Source organism: Emys orbicularis, chromosome 1 (genome assembly GCF_028017835.1).
Source record: "Emys orbicularis isolate rEmyOrb1 chromosome 1, rEmyOrb1.hap1, whole genome shotgun sequence".
Lineage (NCBI taxonomy): Eukaryota > Metazoa > Chordata > Testudines > Emydidae > Emys > Emys orbicularis.
Genome location: NC_088683.1, coordinates 368954978 through 368975961, shown reverse-complemented (window position 1 = coordinate 368975961; position 20984 = coordinate 368954978). Strand labels below are relative to the sequence as shown.

The 20984-nt window shown below is 52.1% G+C and overlaps 1 pseudogene; it reads left to right on the top strand.

Moving 5' to 3' along the window:
* The first annotated feature begins 4190 nt into the window (after positions 1-4190).
* Positions 4191-12918, top strand: LOC135873772 (olfactory receptor 51G2-like; annotated as a pseudogene).
* The last annotated feature ends 8066 nt before the right edge of the window (positions 12919-20984 follow it).

Sequence of the window (20984 nt, the reverse complement as noted above, 5' to 3'; positions counted from 1 at the left end):
GGCTAACCCCCTACAAATCGTGTAGGGCCCAGGACATCCTCCAGCCCAGGGATGTCCCCCGCTGTGCTCTGTGGGTCACGCATCCAAACTAGGGGATTTTGCTGGGGCCAGGCAGGCTGGGGCCTACCACAGGCGTGTCCGGGCGCTTCCTTCTCTGGGATGCTGGGGCCAGGTTTTAGTTTCTCTCCCCTCCACTGTTTTAGAGCTTTTAGGATTTCTGTTTGAAAAATGACCTTGCAAAACTGCCCAGCGTGTGGCCATAACAGAGCCGCTAAGGGGCCAGGGAGAGGGGGTCCCTGCCTTAACAAGCAGGTGCTTGGGGCGGCCAAGGGAGAGGGGCGGCACCTGCGGCAATTCGGGGGCGGCAGGTCCCTCACTCCCTCTAGGAGCGAAGGACCTGCCGCTGAACTGCCACCGCCGATTGCGGCTTTTTTTTTTTTTTTGCTTGGGGCGGCAGAAATGCTGGAGCCGGCCCTGCCTGCCGGGCAGGGAGAGGGGGTCAGATGGACAGCCCGTGAGGATGGAGAGAAGGCCAGGCCTTGGCTGCGTCCGGAGGTCTGGCTAGCACTGGAGGGTGGCCGGGCGGTTAGCAGCTGGCCCTCGCTGTCTGCACGGGAGGAGAGAGCTGCTGTGAACGGCACCGGTCCCCCTGATTCTTAGCCCGCCCACCGCTGGCTGCTGCCTGGCTCCCGGGCTCTGCTCCCAGGGCAGGCGTGCTGTGTCGGGCAGGGCCGGGATGGATATGCTAACCCGCTCCTCTCCTGCTCACAAGGGGTGTGGGGCTTTGGATGTGGGCAGCTCCAGCCCCTGAGGTAGCCTGGAGGACATTTGCAGCTGCTCTCCCCCAGCTACCCTTTGCTCCAGCCCCTCAGGCATGGCAGAGGGGCTGGGGGAGTCCCAGCCTATCCCATCCCACCAGGACCTGGCTGGAAGCAGAGGGGTTCTCCCCTTGAGAGCAGAAGAGGGGGAAAAAACCCTCAGTGCAACCTTTTTTCCTAACCTTCTGTTCGCTTTTTTGACTGCCGCTGCACACTGAGTGGAGGTTTTCAGAGACCTGTCCTCAATGACTCCAAGGTCTCTTTCTCGAGTGGTAACAGCTAATTTAGACCCCATCAGTTTGTGTGCATAGTTGGGATTCTGTTTTCCCATGTGCATCACTTCGCATTTCATCTGCCATTTTGCCGCCCACTTTTGTGAGATCCCTTTGTAACTCTTCGTGCTCTGCTTTGGATTTAAGTATCCCGAGAAATTTTGTATCATCTGCAATTTTTTCCCCTTTCTGTTTACCCCTTTTTCCAGATCATTTGTTGAATAGGAATGGTCCCAGTACAGACCCCTGAGGGACACCACTATTTACCTCTCTCCACCGTGAAAACTGATCATTTATTCCTACCTTTGTCTCCTATCTTTTAACCAGTTACTGATGCACAAAATTACCTTCCCTCTTATCCTATGACTGCTTACTTTGCTTGGTAGGTGAGGGACCCTATCAAAGGCTTTCTGAAAGTCTAAGTACGCTATATCCACTGGATCCCCCTTGCCCTGGTGATTGTCGACCCCCTCAAAGAATTCTAGTAGATGGGTGAGGCGTGATTTCCCTTTACAAAAGGAGGAGGACGAGGGCAAGAATGGCAGGAGGGGGCAGGAAGCTGACTGAGTGGGTGGCAGGCACACAGGCGTGGGGAGTAGTGGGGGGAGCTGGGACTTTCTGGGGGGGGGCCCTGGGGGCCCTGGGGTAGGGGATCTGAGGGAGTCTGGGGCCTGTACTGAGCCCACCCCACATTCTGTCCTTGCCACCTCCCCCCTACTGCCGTTCCTCATGGCTGCTCCTTCCTGGCCCAGGCCGAGCAGGGACGCACTGAGTGGAGAGGCTGCTGGTTCAGCAGCCCCCGCGTGGCTCCCAACCGGATAGAGGGCAGGAGCAGGGCTATGCCTGCTGCCCAGTGAGAGGGCAGAAGTCCCCGCTGGGCTGGGGGGCGGCGTGGTGGGGTTGCCTGGTGACAGTGACCCACAAGACCCCAGAGTCTTGGAGCCCTATGTCTTCAGAGGATGAGGGACCCGCCCACAGTCACAGCTGCTGACTGAGGGGCTGGCTACATCCAGGGAGCACCCAGCGAGCCGCTGGTTGGTTTCCTTGACGTCCATCTGGGCCTGTGTCGACGGGGTAGGCAGGGCCAGCTCCTCGGCGGTGTACATTGTCCAGATCCACAGTGGGCACTAACATGACAATTGACCTCGCCCAAGAATTCAGCCCAGTGCTCAGCAGCGTCCTGGGGGGAGCAAAGCAAAGCCAAGAGGCCATTTCTGTAAATGGATCACCCGGCGGCCTGCCCCCGGTCTGTGTCCCCCAAGCACGCCACCCTGAGAGCCTTTGTCACCCCCTTCTGCCCTGCTCCCCCTTCGGGCAAGACCAGGGGAAAGGCAAACCGGCTCCCTCCTCTCGAGGGAGGCTGAGTGGGGACAGGGAGGGACAAGGAAGGAATTTTCACCTAGGTCATTTTGGCAGGGACCTTGGGGGAAGGACCTTTGCCAGGGCTTGGGGAGCGGGGTCACCTGCTGGGATCATCTGGGTATATCTCACCCAATCAATTCGCTGCCATTATAGGGGGCCTCGGGCATTGGGGGGTTCCTTGGTCCATCCTGTTCTCGGTTTGGGGCACACGACAATAAGGACTGAAATACTTTAGTCTAGCCCAGGTCACTGGGCTCAGTAAGGCTGTGCCTGGAAGCGCTGTCTCTCTCAGCTCTTATAATTAATGCCCACAAGCCAATGTAATTCCCTGGACCTTACAGCTGGTTTGCCCTTCGCAACATCACCCCAGCGGAGATTCCCATGTGACTTCGTGACTAGGGCTGGGAATTTGAGCAGGCATTATAAACACTGACTGTCTGCCCTGCACGTAGGAACGCACAGGCAGGTACGAGGTGTTTTATCACTTTGATTCTTCTCTTTGGCACTTGGGGATAATTTAGACAAGCTTCTAGCAAGGCAACATGTTTCCGTTCCGTTCCAGGTCACCCTTCAATGTTTTAATTATAAAATGTCATTGTTTGAAGTTTGTAATGAGGAGCTGGTTTGGGTTTAGAATCTGCCTACCTGCCACCATAGCTATCTATCTATCTATCCCCATACACCCCATCTATCTATCTATCTATCTATCTATCTATCTATCTATCTATCTATCTATCTATCTATCTATCTAATTAACAATGAATGTTAAGATCCATGAACGAGGGAATGGATATTTCCATGGATAACAAAACAAGAATATCTAGAATCAGAATTATTTTTTGGTAAGGGATATAAAACCTCGTGGTTCAGGTCTTGTACTATTAGGGATTTGCCTGAGACCTTCATGGGCAGGGGAGGGAAGGACGCTTATCCCACATCTGTTGAGGATTTGTTGCACTTGCCTTTGGAGTATCAGCTGTTGGCCACTGTCAGACACAGGAGACTGATGGAACACGGGTCTGACCCGGTCTGACAATTCCTAGGTTCATTCTGATTCTAACAGGTCGTGCTGCCAAGCACAACCAAGCGAGGATGAAATTATTGTGACTAAGGGCTCTCGGTCTTCACGCTTCTGGGCATATGCTGGTTTCCGGCGGGGGTCAGGAAGAAATCCCGCTCCTCTCCTGTGGTACAGCACTGCGCAATTCCACGCGTTAGCTGGCTGGGATGCAATGCTCACGCATCTCACAGCTGTCAGGAAGAAGTGAGCATGAGGCGAGAGACACATACTATCTCCTGTACCCCCCTTCCAGTGATCCAAGCACTGGAATAACCAGCACTGGTCACTGGCTGGCACAGGATCAGGGACGAGCTAGACCATTGGCAGGTGGGGGACCTGAGCCTCTCGGAGGATTTTCCAGCCTGGGGACCAAAAGTCAGGCACCAAAATCCATATTTTGGCACTGAAATAAGTAGCCTGATCTTCAGAGCTGCTGATCTTGAGAAGTCAGCGGGAGCTGCTCAGCATGCCCTGGACATCCAGCTGCCTAAGCGTGGATTAGGGCACAGCTGGGTTGGAGTTTTTTCAGAAGTGGTGCAGGAGTAAATCGATTAATTCCATTGTCCATCCCAAGTGAGCCAATGCAGTCACATGCCCCGGGGTCAAACAATGCCACTTTGCCATGCTTATACGTCCAGCCCAAAGGGTGAGTGCAGACTGCGAGACGCTCCAGAACACATGTCCTGGAAGTACCACAAGCGGTTGTTCTGGCGCTTCCCAAAAGGGTTGGAACGGCACTCTGGAGTGATCCAGCATGCCTTGAGTGCTGGTCCAGACGCAATAATGAACTCCTTGTATGGTAACATTGGTAAACATTGACTTTTTAATAACAACTGCAGTTAAACCAGGCAAATCTGTCTCTCTCTGTGGAGAAATAGAGCTTAGAGGCTCATAGAAGAAACAGAAGTTTGGTACACGTTCAAACCAGACATTTTAATTTCACAGTCTATATAGGGTCTCATCACCAGAGAATCTGATCAACTCCCAACTACTAATGGATGTTTGCTTGCCCACCTCTGTGAAGTAAATTGGGATTATTAGCTCCACTTTCACATGGGAAACTGAGGCACAGACAGATTAAGTGACTTGCTCATGTTCATACAGGAAACCTGTGGAAGAGATGGGAATTGAACCCAGATCTTTTGTGTTCCAGCCAATGCCTTGATTGCAAAACTATCTGTTTTCCCCAGCAAGAGAAAAAGAATCTGATTCTTTATCCTGCTCTGTTGAATCTAATTGGAGCTTTAATTGTATATTTCTCCATTACTATTTCAGGAAAGGGAGATTTGAACCCAAATGGGACATAGTCCATAGCACAGCATGTCAGCAGCAGATGGTGCCAACCTCAGCAGCACCTCAGTGTTCCTCCTAACAGGCATGTACACCATGGACTGGAGCATGTACACCACTGGTTTGCTGCCTCTTTCTCTTTCATGAACGCTATTGCAATTTTGGGAAACTGCACCATCCTGTTTGTTATAAAAGCGGAGCGATGGCTCCACCAGCCCATGTACTATTTTCTTTCTATGCTGGCCTCCACGGACCTGGGTCTGACTCTGTCCACGCTGCCGACGGTCCTGTGTGTGCTTTGGTTCAACTCCCGAGAAATCAACTTCAGCGCCTGCCTCCTCCAGATGATCTGCATCCACTCATTTTCCTTCATGGAGTCCTCGGTGCTTCTGGCCATGGCCTTTGACCGCTACGTGGCCATTTGCAACCCTCTGAGGCTTGGTCTACACTTACCCCCCAATTCGAACTAAGGTACGCAACTTCAGCTACGTGAATAACGTAGCTGAAGTTCGAAGTACCTTAGTTCGAACTTACCTCGGTCCACACGCGGCAGGCAGGCTCCCCCGTCGACGCCGCGGTTCCCCCGTCGACGCCGCGGTACTCCTCTCGTCTAGCTGGAGTACCGCAGTCGACGGCGATCACTTCCTGGTTCGACTTATCGCGTCCAGACAAGACGCAATAAGTCGAACCCAGAACTTCGATTCCCAGCCGCCGAACTAGCGGCTGGGTGTAGACATACCCTGAGATACACCTCCATCCTGACCAGCCCCAGGATTGCTAAAATAGGACTGGCGATTGTCTGTAGATGTACGTTGGTGCTGGTCCCGTTAATCTGTTTTCTTACACTTCTGCCATTCTGCAGGTCTCATGTGCTCTCCTAGTCCTATTGCTTGCATCAGGATATAATACGGCTGGCATGCTCAGATACCATGTTCAATAGTATCTATGGCTTAACTTTAATCCTGCTCATAGTGGTACTAGACCCGCTGCTGATTATCCTGTCTTATGTTATGATCATTCAGATGGTCTTAAGCATCACATCCAAGGAAGAGCGCATCAAGGTCCTGAACACCTGCGTCTCCCACATCTGCGCTGTCCTGATCTTCTACATCCCCATGGTTGGCTTGTCAATCATTCGCAGGTTTGGGGAAAATGCCGCCCCCATCATTCACGTTCTCATGGCCAACATCTACCTTTTCGTGCCCCCGGTGCTCAACCCTGTCATCTACAGCATGAAAACCAAACAGATTCGTGAAGGGATCCAAAGGATCTTATGTCAAAAAAAGGCCTGACCTGGGCATGGCCAGTAGCTTAGGTGTTATTCCAGGATATGTGCCCTAATTCTTCATAGAATGGTGAGACTGGGTGATAGATAGATAGATAGATAGATAGATAGATAGATAGATAGATAGATAGATAGATAGATAGATAGATAGATAGATAAGAACATAAGAACGGCCATACTGGGTCAGACGAAAGGTCCATCAAGCCCAGTATCCTGTCTTCCAACAGTGGCCAATGCCAGGTGCCCCAGAGGGAATCATCAAGTGATCCATCCCCTGTCGCTCATTCCCAGCTTCTGGCAAACAGAGGCTAGGGACACAATCCCTGCCCATCCTGGCTAATAGCCATTGATGGACCTATCCTCCATGTACTTATCTGGTTCTTTTTTCAACCCTGTGTCTTGGCCTTCACAACATCTTCTGGCAAAGAGTGCCACAGATTGACTGTGCATTGTGTGAAGAAATACTTCTTCTTTTTTGTTTTAAACCTGCTGCCTGTTAATTTCATTGGGTGAGCCCTAGTTCCAGTGTTATGGGAAGGAGTAAATAACACTTCCTTATTGACTTTCTCCGCACCAGTCATGATTGTATAGATCTCTATCATGTCCCCCCTTAATGGTCTCTTTTCCAAGCTGAAAAGTCCCAGTCTTATTAATCTCTCTTCATATGGAAGCTGTTCCATACCCCTCATCATTTTTGTTGCCCCTTTCTGAACCTTTTCCAATTCCAATATATCTTATGATCTATCTTAAGATAGATAGATAGATAGATAGATAGATAGATAGATAGATAGATAGATAGATAGATAGATAGATCTAAGAGAACTTCCCTGTATGGTAGCAAGTATACATCCTTATAAATCCCCTTGATTTTTATGATTCTGTGACTGATTAAAAACCAGAGCTGTGGCTTAAAATATTAAGTGCTGTTTCCCTCAGCTACTGACTTCAGTTTCCAGGCACTCGTAGGATTATGCGGCGTAGGGCAAGGCGCTATTGTCGTGCTACTCCTCATCAGCAGGCAGTTTCAGAGCAGGTGTAGCAATTGCTGCATCCGCATACTCTCCTCCTCCTTTGTGCAGGCATGATGCCCCCAGGAGCCCCTGTCTCTTCCTCCCCATCCCCTCCCAGCTCCGGGGTGGCTCACAGAGCGATAGCAGAGCCCGGAAACCCTGCGTGGGCTGTAGAGATTGGCAGGGCTGTCGCTCCTGATAAGGAGCGGAGGGAAAGGCAAGTCAAGCCCTCGGCCCTACTCCTTAGCCAGCAGAGGGGACGGCTGGCTTGTTTAGTTTGTGTTAACAGACCAAAACCGGCACTTTTCAGGCATTGGAAACTCCCAGCTCATCTGTGGGTCTCCCCCGACCATAAATGTGATTTCTTGCCCATGGCTTCCTGGCACAACTTATTGCTTGTTTCATTATTAAACATTTGTTGGATTTTTTTAAATCAGTTAATGAAATGACTCTTTGCAGACAGTCAGACCCATAGGCTTTGAAAATGTACAGGCCCGATTCTCCTCTCTCTTAGCCCGGTTTTATGCCAGTACCCATGGGGTCATGTCAGCCTCGCACTGGGGTAAGGCAGGGGTTGAAACCCAGGATCGACGTATCTCAGCCAGAATGCATGTCAGTGCATGCACTGCAGCGGAGTCAGATCCTGCCAGCCCCCCCAAAAGAGGGTCACTTCCCATCAGTGAGAGTATCACAGGGACACCCCAAGTGTGGGCTCTGGCTTCCAGAAAGAAAAGGGAAATAACAACAGGCACTTTCCCTCTCCCTCTCGAAGATGGAAGAGCCGTTTTATCTGCCGGCCCCTGAGCTGGCAAAGGACATGCACCAAAACAAGAACACCCTTAAGTCACCGTTCACGCTCCCCAACTGCCTCCTCCACGGTGTTAGCCCCAGCAGATGTAGCTTAACTGCCCCAGCATTTGGGATCAGGCAGCCAGCAGCTTCCAGCGTTTGAATTCCCCTCCCCAAAGCCGGGAGGGCTCTTTTCATCTGCTCCCACTCTGGTTCCGGTCAGGCCTGACTCTGCTTTCTTCAGAAGCCAGGTGGGACATGTTGAGGGTTAACCCAGGGCAGTTACCCCCTGTCTTTTCTGGCCAGCTAGGCAACCTCACTGATCCCCAGGTGTCAGGAAACGCTGATGCTCCTTTGAGTCCCAAAAGAGAGTGAGGAAGGAATTCAAAGAAACAAATTCTGCAGCACAGATGGATAAAGCAAAAGAAAGAAAGAAAGAAAGAAAGAAAGAAAGAAAGAAAGCCCAAAGCAACCAAAGACAAGACAATCTTTCATACTCTGTTCATATCACATTCGCGCACTGAGCCATACCATGTACAAGACAATGAGTTATAGGCCCAGATCCACAGAGGTACTCGCACACCGAAATCCCACACTCAGGCACCTTAGTCCCAGTTTTAGGCCCCACTGGGATCCACAAACACCCACTCAGCTGCCACCGAACCCTATAGGTGCCTAAACTCCCTCCGTGCCTACATTTATGCTGTGAACGTTCCCTAGGAGCCTCTGTTTCTGTCTCCGGACACAGGATTGCTGCTGGCCACCTACATCTCCCGCCTACGCCCCAGTGCACTCCACGAACCAGGGGAAGATAGTTGCTCCTCTGCCTGGCTCACCCGCAGGGCCCAATCCAGCATGTTTGCTCAGAGGCCACCTACCGGACGGGGTCCCATTCAAAACCTGGACAGAGATGCCGCCAGTGCCCAGCTTATAACTTTATCCCAGTGGTTAGAGCACCCACATGAGATGAAGGAGACCCAGGTTCAGTTTCCCCTTCTGGCTGAGAGGGAGCAAGGATTTGCCGTGGGGTCTCCCACCTCTCAGGAGGTGCATGCCAATCACTGGGCTCTGGGATACTCTGCAACGGGCTTGCTCAGTCTCTCTCCCAGTGAAGTTGTTCCCCGGTGTATAAATAATGAAACAGTCATTGGAGCTGGGGAACCAGACCCTGAGTCTCCCACAGCCCAGGTGGGTGTTGTTATAATAATTGGGCCTACAACCTTACCCAAACTGTGAGCTCAGCCATACACCATACGTGGCAGTTCACAGGGTGTCACAGTGACCCATAATAACAAACGTTGATGGGAAAAGCTATGAGAGAGAGATAGGAAGATTGAAGTAGTACAAACAAAAAGGTCTCCTGATCTAACTCAAGGACAGGGTAAAGATCGTGCCTTGTCAACAAGAACAGTGGGGGACTGGAAATTAATGACCCAAAATTGTGTCCAAAATTAGGCCTAATTGGTGGGCAGAACAATGAGGGGAGGGGCTGTTCTGCCCATCCCTGCCTTTGTAGGTCCTTAAGGAAAGAGATTGGGGGGTGGGAAATTGGCCAGAGGAGCAAGTTTCACCATCATGTCTGCCACCCCCACCATCTCTTGGGACACCAGACCTTCTTTGTCTCAATCCCAAGAGACGTTCTGACCAGACCCGGCCAGAGAGAGGAACCCAGATGATGATGCCCCTCCAGTCCCTCTTAGCCAACGTCTTCTCTTTTCCCTAAAAGGACAGTTAGGAACAAGGGGCGCTGTTGAAACAAAAGCCTTACTCAATACTTTACAAGTCAAAGGCTTGAACTATTTTTCCTTCTTTCTGTGTCTTTAATAAAAGGTTAAAGTGGATGTTGACTGGGGTGTTTACCCTGGGGCTGAGCGGGCTGAGATCTCTGGATACCCAACCCTGAGCCTTGTTTAACACTGTGTAATGTTGGACAGTGACAGACTTATGTGACCCCCATTGACTCTCTTGGCTCATTGATTCCAACTGAATGAATACAACAGCGCACAATCCAGTGTGTTGCAGAGTCATTTTCACTCTCTCCCTTTCTTTCTCGCCCAAGGACTCTCGCCCAAAGAGGTCTATGTGGCTCGAAAGCTGGTCTCTCTCACCAGCAGAAGTTGGGCCATTAAAAGGTATCACCTCCCACACCTTGTCAGTCCAATGTCCTGGGACTGCACCACCCCAAAAAAATTATTTAAGCTACCGAGGAACAGCTTGAGCAGGAGTAGCTGATGGCACCCAATGTGAGACTATCCCATAGCTCTGTGGCTGAAGCATTCTCCTGAGAGAGGGGATGGCTTCTGTTGAAATCTTTTCACTCCCTGAGGCAGAGGGGGAATTGAACCTGGGTCGCACTCTCACACAGGGGAGAGCACTGACTAGTGGGCTAGCAGTTACAAGGTAGGTCTGCTACTGCCCTGGCTTCCTCTGGCCAGTTGGTGTGGAAGGAGGCAGGCATCTGACTCATTCTCCCGAGAAACGATGCCTGCACCGCAGCCGCCTGACTCCAGGAGCGAGGTCCTGGCTGTGTGCCCCAAGCAGAGGTAGGGGTTTAACACCCTGAGAGGGACAAGGCCTGGGACCCACCCCTCTTATGGGCCTCTCCCATTGGCTAGCTTAGCTGCCACCTAGCAGGGGGGCTTTGTGCATCGCGTTCTTGGGTGCTTGTTTCTCCCCATCCCCTTAGGGAACAGGGGCGAGGCAGGGCCTAAGAATGCACAGGGAGCCGAGGCACCTCAGTCAGGCTTTGTGGATCCCAGTGTCGTTCCAGGGATTTTCTAGGTGCCTAAAAGTTCGGTGTTGAGGCCGTGAGGGTTGCAATGCCCACGGCCCTGTGTGGATCCGGGCCCTTGTTCTAAGTGGTAGTGTGTGTCGAAAAATTATAGAAAAAAGACCACGTCCTCGACTGCCGTGATCCAGCAAAGGTAGCTCCATTGCAGTGCATGGGAGGGGACTGGCTCCATGGGACTCTCCTGATCACTTCATCCTCATGCTGGCACCAATCAGGAGTGAGAGCAGAGTCAGACTCAATGGTACCACGTTTGTCTTTTCGTACCCAACAATGTGCCGCCCCGACAACCGAACGAGCACACAAACCCAGCACAACCTGCTGCAATAGAAAATCTGTGTATTTGGGAAGAGATCCTCTTCAAGGTAACAGAGCAACGCAGAATAATTGTATCTTTGAGATAGATAGATAGATAGATAGATAGATAGATAGATAGATAGATAGATAGATAGATAGATAGATAGATGGGGTGTATAGGGATAGATAGATAGATAGATAGATAGATAGATAGATAGATAGATAGATAGATAGATAGATAGATGTGTATGGAGATAGATAGATAGATAGATAGATAGATAGATAGATAGATAGATAGATAGATAGATAGATAGATGGGGTGTATAGGGATAGATAGATAGATAGATAGATAGATAGATAGATAGATAGATAGATAGATAGATGGGGTGGATGGTGATAGATAGATAGATAGATAGATAGATAGATAGATAGATAGATAGATAGATAGATAGATAGATGTGTATGGAGATAGATAGATAGATAGATAGATAGATAGATAGATAGATAAGCAGAAAATTAAACAGACAAATATATTTAGAATGTAAGTTCCTTGTGGCGGGGACTGTCAATTTGTTCTGGGTCTGCAGTACCCAGCACAATGGGGCCCTGATCTCCACTGGAGTCTCTAAGCCTTATTGTAATATGAACACGTAATGATAACAGTCCAATAACCCCCGGTCAGAATGAGGGGAAGGCGCCGGTGAGAGGTGCCTGTGCTGCTTTAGTGTGATAAATCAAAGGCTCTTGTCTAACATTCAGGACACTTGAGAAGGTTTCTATTTACCCCAAGAGAGTGACAAATGGATCAGAACTTACAAGGGAATTTCCCAGCCCACATGAAATTCTCTCACTCACACTAATACACGCCCCCCCCCCCCCGCCCCACTCCCTTCGACCATCCTGAGGGATCAATTCCAGAGGATCAGTGCAAGACCTAGGCACCATTTAAACTTCTCTGGGTGTAAGTGACGTGTGGGGCTTGTGCTGGCTCAGTGTATGGGGTGAATTGCAATCTGTAAGGATAGTCAGTGGCAACACCTAACTCTTATACAGCACTGTGCATCACACTTGTGTTACAGATGGGGAAACCGAGGCAGAGGGTGGGGAAGTGACCTGCCCCCAGTCATCCAGCAATCTAGTAGCAGTAGGATCAGAACCCACATCTCCTGAGCGCCAGTGTGCTAGCCATGAGGCCATGCTCCTTTGAAGACCAGCAGCTCTCAACACAACTGCATCAAGGAGCGCCATAAATCCCAGAGCTGGGGACCAGCTATTGAGAGCCGCCTCATGCCAGTCACCTCCCATTTAAACCAAGCGGCCACTAGTCTACGTTCCTCAGGTAATCACAACTCCTGCTTTCTTGCCCGGGGAGAGAGGACATCTCAGAGGCGTCCAGGAAACAAACCAGTTAAGGCTTTATAGTGCCAGCCCTGCAGCTTCCCCTTCAGCCAGTGCCGATCCCAGTGCCCGGGGTGATCTGCTCCCCGGAGCCGCACCACACTGGGAGGCAGGGCGATGGGCGCTCGGCTTGCACGAGGACTGCGGGTTCAGGTCGTGTCACACAGTCGCACTCAGAGGGGACCCCAGGCTATGGGAAAGGGAACAGCTCTGGTTGTGCCTGACTCTGAACCATGGGGCCTGGCCAGCAAGAAGCATGGACAACCCTGGAGTAGGGCGCCCAACACCGTGTCAGAAGAGAGAGAAGAGATTAGCAGCAAAACAGCAGGGAGGAAAATGCCCCAATGCCAGTCTGTGAGGGACGTAACCCAGCCCTTCAGGGATACGCAGCGGGGTGGGTAATGACCCCTTTGGCAGAGCGGATGGGGCTGTGTGAAATGGGGCAATGAAGACAAAGGCCATTCTTTCCTGAGGCTGCTGGTCCCAGACAGGATCTGGGGTTCTCTCCAGCTGCTAGACTGGCTAACACAGATCCCAGGGTCATCCTAAATCCTGGCCTGGACCCTGCAGTTAAGGAAGAGATTGCTGAGCATCCCATGGTATGTGCATGGCTCTTGCTGCCCCCAGTGACGGTCTGCACAGCGCCCGGCCCCCTAGCTTGAAAAGCCGTGATCTAGACCCGGGCACTGAGTAAGGACCTCAGGATTACCGCCCCTTTTGCTGCTTTCTGGGTGCCACCTTAATTATTTATTTTCCAGAGCAAAGTTACCACCGTGATAGAAACACATTCCATAAATAGGAGAGATGTGGTCTTGGAGCTTTCAAACACCTCCTCTCCTACAGGGTACAGTGCACTCGGCTGGAGGAGGGCCGTTGAACAAGAGAGCGCTCCTGGGAGGAAGACACGTCTTACCTGCAGGGCAGGAGATATTTCAGGCTTTCGGACCATAGACAGACAGACGTGCCGAGTAGATAGAATTGAATCCTTTGTTCACTGACAGCTATGGCAAATAAGTCCTCTGAGAACTTCCCCCGAGCACGCGCCCGGGCCGCGCGTCACATCCCTCAGGTCAGATCTGGTGTATTCATTTTGATGGAATAAGCAGGTCAAGAGAGTCAAAGGTGTTAAAATGACCCTGCCACTGTCCACCACTGAGCAGTTAGACACGGTTCTGGGGTTCAGACCTCGGCCTGTTTTAGTCCCATGGCAACAGCCACCATTCCAATTCTTTACATTTTGTTATTAAAGATGCAGAAGATGAAGGGGAAAAAACCCAGTGAAATCAGTGGAACTCTACTGTACTAGGGAAGGCTTTTATTTGAACAATATTCCTTATTCGCTGTCCCTTTAGCTGTAAAGATTGTTGATAAGGAAAACCTCTGTTTGACAGTCTGTTAGGTGGTATTAAAGATGGTCATAACTGTCCTTCGGAGGCAAAGAGAAGACGTTAGTTGAGCGGGGCTGGAGCTATGTCGTTGCTATGACGGTTACTTCCTTTAGGACAAAACAAGACAAACACACACCAGAGGGGAGTGAAAAGACCAGTAAAGAGAGAAAATGCAGCTTCTGTCTCTGGTGCTGGCTCTTACATGCAACCTCCATGCTGGAGAAACACGGGTCCAGCCCACGGCCTGACCAGCTGCCCTGAGAGCTGACAAACATGTACCAACATCGGGCTGTTTAGGCATTGCTTTTAGCTGCCTCTTTGGTCACAGGCGCACAGCATTGAGGCATAAATGCAGTCTTGGCCTGCTAAGATTCTTGTTAACAAGAAGGAGAACAGAGAGAGGAAAGAGAAGAGAGCAGGTGGGGCAGGAATCGGACCTGCGCCGGAGGGGTGAGGGCAGGGAAGCAGGAACCCATGTTTCACAGCACGGGTGCTGTTCCAGATTTAGCCAGAGCAGGTGGAGGTGGTGATGTGATCGGTTCCCTCTCTCCGGCCAGGTCTGGTCAGGATGCCGTTCGCGACCAGGATGTAGAAGGGCCAAGGGTGCCATGGTGGATCCCCGGGTCCAAGGAGATGTTGGGGGTGCCAACCATGAGGGTGACTCTCACTCCTTTCAATCCACCCACCCTCCAGCCTGTTCAAAACATAGAGTTTGTGGCCAGATGGGTCCACCAGATCATCTGGTCCGACCCTCTGGATATCACAGGCCACCAACACCACCCAGCACCTGCAGACTAACCCAGCAACCAAAGTTGGACCAAAGTATCACAGACTAAACTGTTATGGGCCACAGGAAGAGAACAGGAGAGACCAAGGTGCAGTGGTGCCTGAGGCCCCCACAATCGTGCTGGCCATCCCCCAAGTCTCTTTGTAAGGGCCCCAGAGTGAGTGATGGGTGGAATAGGATGTTGTCCACCAGTTAGGCTGACATGCCCATTTTGGTCCATTGGATTCTGATTCCATTCTCCTCTTGTTCACTCCTTTGTCCGAACTCCTGCAGAAATTGACTCCTTTGTCACCTCAACTGTGAGAAATGGGCCAGTGGGACCTGCCTGAGTGGTTTGCTGCCAGCCTCCCAGGGAGGGTGTATTTATAATGCAGGCATATGAAACCCCATTGGGGTGACAGGGTCGCATGGGGCTTTCTGCTGCTCTGGTGTGTAACAGGAAATAACTGTCTTTAAACTCTAGAGGCCAGACGCTCATCAGTGACTATAACGGTGTCTGGCACCAGCATAGCTGAGATCAGAATCTGTCTCTGTGAAATCGGATTGAACACGCCCTGTTCAAGGGAGAGGCAGGACATTGCACGGGGAGTACTGGTGCCAGCCCTCCTGCCCCGCCAACCCACAGTGATTCCGCTGCTCGTGTGGGTCAGTCCTGCGCTGGAGAGACCAGCACGAGGTGGCAGAGAGCGGACGGGGATCCGGGCCTGCTCAGTTCTTGGTCACCTTCTGCAAATCCTGCCGACACGGAGGTGTGTCTCGTTCCAACAGCGGTCATCGCGTTGTAACAGCTTTGAGACGAACAGGCCTCGGGGGTGTAACACTCGCCAGGGGTGCACAGACACTGTGGCTCACTAGATTAACCATGATCACCTCAGGGTCCCCTTACCCTCCCCACCAACCGGCTCCTCCTTGGGCTGTCAGGGGGCGTCTCTTGGATCCCTAGGCTGGGGATTGACTTGGCCACATGAGCTACTTGTCCTGGGGTTGCGATCACTTTCCCCACCTGGGGAGGTGAGTTGAAGGAGGCCCAAGTGGGGCTGGACCCAATACCTCCTAAAGGGCCAGTCAGGGAGGCTCTGAGATTGGGGTGGAATAGCTCAGTGGTTTGAGCATTGACCTGCCAAACCCAGGGTTATGAGTTCAATCCTTAAGGGGGCCACTTAGGGGACTAGGGCAAAAATCAGTACTTTGTCCTGCTAGTGAAGGCAGGGTGCTGGACTCAATGACCTTTCAGGGTCCCTTCCAGCTCTACGAGATAGGTATATCTTTATTTGTTTAACCTCTGTGTTGTCTTCCTATTACATGTGAGTATGGTGCCTAGCACAGTGGGCTTCGGGTCCCTGACCGAGGTCCGCCACCTCTCTCGTGCATGCCCGGACCACAGGGCTATGGGGGATCTGATGTGGGCACCCACAGTCTCTCCTCTTGAAACTGTTCTGCTTGAATTCAATAATTGAATATTAATTGGACCAGAGACCGAGTTAGAATGACGCCACCTCCCGTTGGTTGGGGCATTCACCTGAGAGGTGGCAGATCCCCAGTCAAATCCCTTCTCCCTGTCAGGAAGAGGGGGGATAAAACTTGGGGGGGGGCTCCTGAAAGCTGGCTGAGTGCTGGACCCACTGGGCTAACGGTTATAAGGGAAGGTGCCTCCCCCTCTCCCTGGCGGCCTCGGGGCACACCCACCGGATCGACGTAGGCAGAGGCACGCCGGCTCTTCCCCGCTCACGGATTGTGCCGGGAGTTAGGTGCCTGGGTGCCCAGAGGGAGGCAGTAGCAGGCATGTACCGAGGCAGAAACATGGGCACTGAGGAACTTGCCATGCAAACCCTGAGCGAGTTTGGGCACCGACGGGGACAGGCCGCAGCCAGACGGGCCTTTTGGGAACCACAATGGCACCTCAAAATGGGACTCAGGTGCCTGCATCTGGGAGTTAGGCGCCGAGGTACCTCTGAGGACCTCCCCCCCCTTTGGAAATGAATAATAAATAAGAAGAATGAAGAGCAGCCTCACGACAGGAATGCAGCCCTGCCGAGGGACGGGCGCAGGTCCGTGCAGCGTCGCTGTTGCCGTGTGGGTCCCAGGACAGTAGAGACACAAGGTGGGGGAGGGGATATCTTTCACTGGGCCAACTTCTGTTGGTGAGAGAGACCAGCATGTGCATAACTTTAGCATCCCATATAAGCCAAGTGCGTCCGTGTTTCCTAAACAGAGCTGGGTTTAAAGCTGAGCTTAAGCGTTTTCTGAAATCAGGGCTCACAGTCATCATAGTTCTGTCCCATTTGCTGTATCGCCAGCCAGGCTGTTTGCTTTGCAGCCTGCATCCTTCAGGGGTCCCTCCCCAGCCTCAGACCCCCCAGCTGGCCTCTGGCTCCCAGTGATAGCCAGGCCAGAGCCCCTGCCTGGGCTGTAGAGATTGCCAGGGTTGTTATGCAAGATAAGACGCGTGGGGAAAGGCAAGACAAGCCCAACGCCCTGGGCTGGATCCATCCCAGGGGCTGCTGAGTTGTTCAGTTTGCATTAAGAGAGCAGAGCTGGTTAAGGAATTGGACTTTCACAGCTTGTGTTTGGGTCCCAGCAGGAGCTTCCATTTCATGCAGATCCCTGCTTTTTTCTGGTACCTTATACCTCGGTTATTCGCCATTAGCTTGTTTGTTGGGGATGATTAAACCATTTTGAAAAATTATCATTCGTTCTATTTTGTCTTACCATAGTGCCTGAGAGCCCCAGTCCTGGACCAGGCCCTCCCGGTGCTAGGCACTGTACAAACCCAGCACAGAAAGCTGGTCTCTGCCCTGAAAAGCTGACAGGCTAAGCATAGGACAAGAGACAACGGATGGATACAGACAGTTGGGGGAGTACAAAGAAACCATGAGACAATATTGGTCAGCAAGATGGTCTATAAACCTGCTGTACGTCTGCAGTAGGTGGTTCCATGCCATGAAATCAAGAAGGATTTTTGCATTTTTAAATGGTTTATGTTTATAAGGGTCCCTCTGCAATTTTCTGCTACCCGGTGTCCCGGTTTATGCTTCTTTCATGACGTGAACATGTTATTAAAATGACATTTTATTCACATTCTTCTCCTGGGCAGTCACCCCGGTGCTGTCCTGTAGTGCAGCACATGGCGTGATCAGCATCTCACGAGAGCCGGCGGCTGGAAGAAAAAGCCAGGCAAATTCAAATGAGAAATGGGGGAGCGGGGGGGAGGGAGACATCATGGTGAGTGCAGCCTAACATCGTCCGTGAATCGTCCACGGACACCCGACGCCCACTGGGTCCTGGCCGTTGTTATGTTAGCAGCGCTATGACTCTAGTAGGCTCCAGCTCGGATCAAGGCCCTGTTGTGTAGGCTCTGCAGAGACAGTCCCAGGCCAAAAGGGCTTAGAGTGACTATTATCCCCATTGTACGGAAGGGAAACTGAGGCACGGACAGATTAAATGACTTGCCCAAGGTCACACAGGATGCCTGTGGCAGAGCTAGGAATTGAACCCCGGTGTCCTGCGTCACTCCAGCAGTCCCGTAACCAGACCGTCAGCCTCCTGCGCAGCAGGCAGCCCCCTGACTCTTTGCACTTAAGCACACCTTTGTAACTGGGCCGTCACCGCCTCCTGTCTCGGTGCGCCGCTCCTCAGAACGGAGACAACGCCTGCCTCACCAAGGTGCTGCGACTCGAGAGGCTCAATCCAGCCCTGTTTGTGAAGTGCTCTGAGGCTGGGCGAAAGGCGTTAGCGTAAAGCTGCCCCAGGGTGCTTTACTTCAGTGCTTCCCACTAGGACGGTTGTAGGCGGACATCGGGGCTGACCCAAAGCCATCGAAGTCACTGGGAGCCTTGTCCCTGACTTCTGGGAGCTGTGGCTGTGACCTCGACGAAGGTCTGAATGAAGTGCAGCACTGGGGTCCCGGTTCCATTGAACGCCCACTAACTCCGCGGGGACCCAGCTCTCCGCCAGCAGCCGGGCAGGTGCAGTGGCTGGGGGCTTCAGGTGCTCAGCTCTGATCCTGAAGTGTGGCTTTGGGTCTCCCTTAATCTTACACTAAAAGGCCCCCTTGTGGTTCCCTCAGCCGCACAGCGGGGGCCCACTCCGAAGGCAGCTGGCTACAATGCTGGTCCCTCACTCCCTTGGGGACTGATGTGTCTTAACCCAGCAGCCTGATGAGCCGGTCGCAGGGGGCCCTTTGGCTCCAGACTCCCAGCGTGAGACGCGTGCGGGTAACTGGGAACTCGGCTATCCTGTACCGGGGTCCCTGCTTCTCAATCCGTTGTCAGATCCTCTAGTCTGACCTCCTGCACCTCACAGGCCACAGAACCTCCCCCGCCTGCTCCTGTCAGGGACCCCCTAACCCTTCTGGCTTTAAAACCGATGAGTGTATGAGACTGGCTAGCCACCCAGCCGTGTCCCAGGGCCCCCTGCCACTGGCTCAGCAGGCTGCTGGGTTAAGACACATCAGTACACAAGGGAGGGATGGGCCAGCATTGTAGCCAGCTGCCTTCGGAATGGGGTTTGGGGCAGCTGGCTTGGGGGCGTGGCCAGACCCTCAGGTGCCCACAGCCACCAGGATGTCCAATGGGCTGGGCAAGGCAGATTCCGGTTCCCCCTGCTGTTGAGGTACCATGCAGGGCTGACGGGTTAGCGCCCTGCAGATGTTCAGGGGCCGGCGCTGTCCTGTGGAGAGCTGCTCTCTAAGCCGGTCAAAGTCCAGCTCAGCCTCTGCCGGACCATTGTCTGGGGAGAAATAAAGAGGCCCAAGCCGGAGGGTTGAAGTTAAAAGACCTGTGCCCAGGGAGTCATCAAGGCTCCTGGTAAAGTCATGGGTTGGCATGACAACGAGTGGAAAGAGTCTAGAACGGGGAGGAAATGTTCCGGGCTGACATCAGTGAAAGGTGATTGGGGACTGTCAGTGGGGGGAGGGGGCTGCCCCTTTCGGGGGCATTGGTTATTGGGGGTCAAGTGAGTGGGAGTCAGGGGGATGGATGAACTGGAAGGAACAAACTTTCTCATCACAGCCGCTGCCACCCCTCCCCCCCCGGTCTCCTGGGACCCCGGCAGGATTATCGTGCTGATCCTGGGTGTCGTCCTTTCAGAGACTGGGCCAGAGAGAGAGACCCCCATGGCATTACCAGGTCTGGCTGGAAAACAACGATTCCAATGGCAAAATAGGTCAGGGGGTTGAAATGTGGTTTCATTCTGGTGCAGAACAAAAGTGAGATCTTTAGAAAGTGTTCATGCTCCCCTCCCACCCGCAGCAGTCAGGGGTCTCACCTGGTGAATGGGAGACAACTTCAAATCACTTCCCCGGATCAGGGACTGCAAAGGGGACAAGGGCTGTCGCTACACTCAGAACTTTTCTTAATACTTTATATTTCAAGTGCTTTCGCTGATTCCCTGGGTGTCTGTCTGTCCTTAACAGAAGGCTTTGAAGATTTGTAATGGTGGTTGTTACAGTAGGAAGAAGCCCAGCGGTTACTTGACTCAAAACCTCCGATGCGCTGAACTGTTTAATGATGAAATAATAAACAAGGGCTTTGCTAACATTTTATCCCTTCGGGGGCCCAGCCCCGCCCCTTCTCAGTCCAGCAGGGCTGCCCTGTGCAGACCCGGCACACGGTCAGCACTGGAACCGAAATCGGAAGAGGCCCCTGGTATTTGCATGCATAGGAAGATCCCATGCCTGAGAATAGGACAATCAAAGGGATGTCAGGTGTGCAGGTACCCCAGAGCGGAGGGCAGCGTAAGGGGAGAGGGAGCTAGGAGTGAGAAGGTTAATTTGCTTTGTTGTTGCTCTTAGGGCAAGACTCGGTACCAATCTCAAGCCCAGTGGATTTGAAGGACAATGTATAAATCCTCCCGGATCTCCAACAGCTACAGACCCTGAATGGTGCCTGGGCTCCGTCTGCATTTTGCTGCACTTGTCAGAGGAAAATACAGCAGCCCCTGACCTGCCGGTGAGCGTCGCTTACCCAAACCAAGCACAGGTATTTATTATTACTCAGCTCATAGCAGGAGATACTCAGACCGGGTGTTCACCAGAGGCTTAACTAGACACTTTGCTGCTGTTTGGTAAAGTGCTTTGAGATCCTTGGATGGAAGGAGCTACACACAGGAGGTGATGCCTGTTAGCCATAGAAGACTGGAAATATAGAGATATGAATCTAGCCAACAGAACAGGCAGGGCTTTGCTATAGCTTAGATAGATAGATCGACGTCATGGCAGGGGTTTAACACCGAATAATGGGAGGGGCATTTTATGTTTTTAATCTTCCTCTATGAATGAAGGCCCTGCCCCTGAAATCACACATCTAAGTAACTTTGCCCACTTCCCATTGAACTCAGTGGTAGTGCACTCAGGTACAAAGTCACTGATCTCTGTGAGTTTAGTCATGGTGTTAATCTCTATGTGCCTCATGAAATGAGGACGTGAATACTGACCTGCCTCA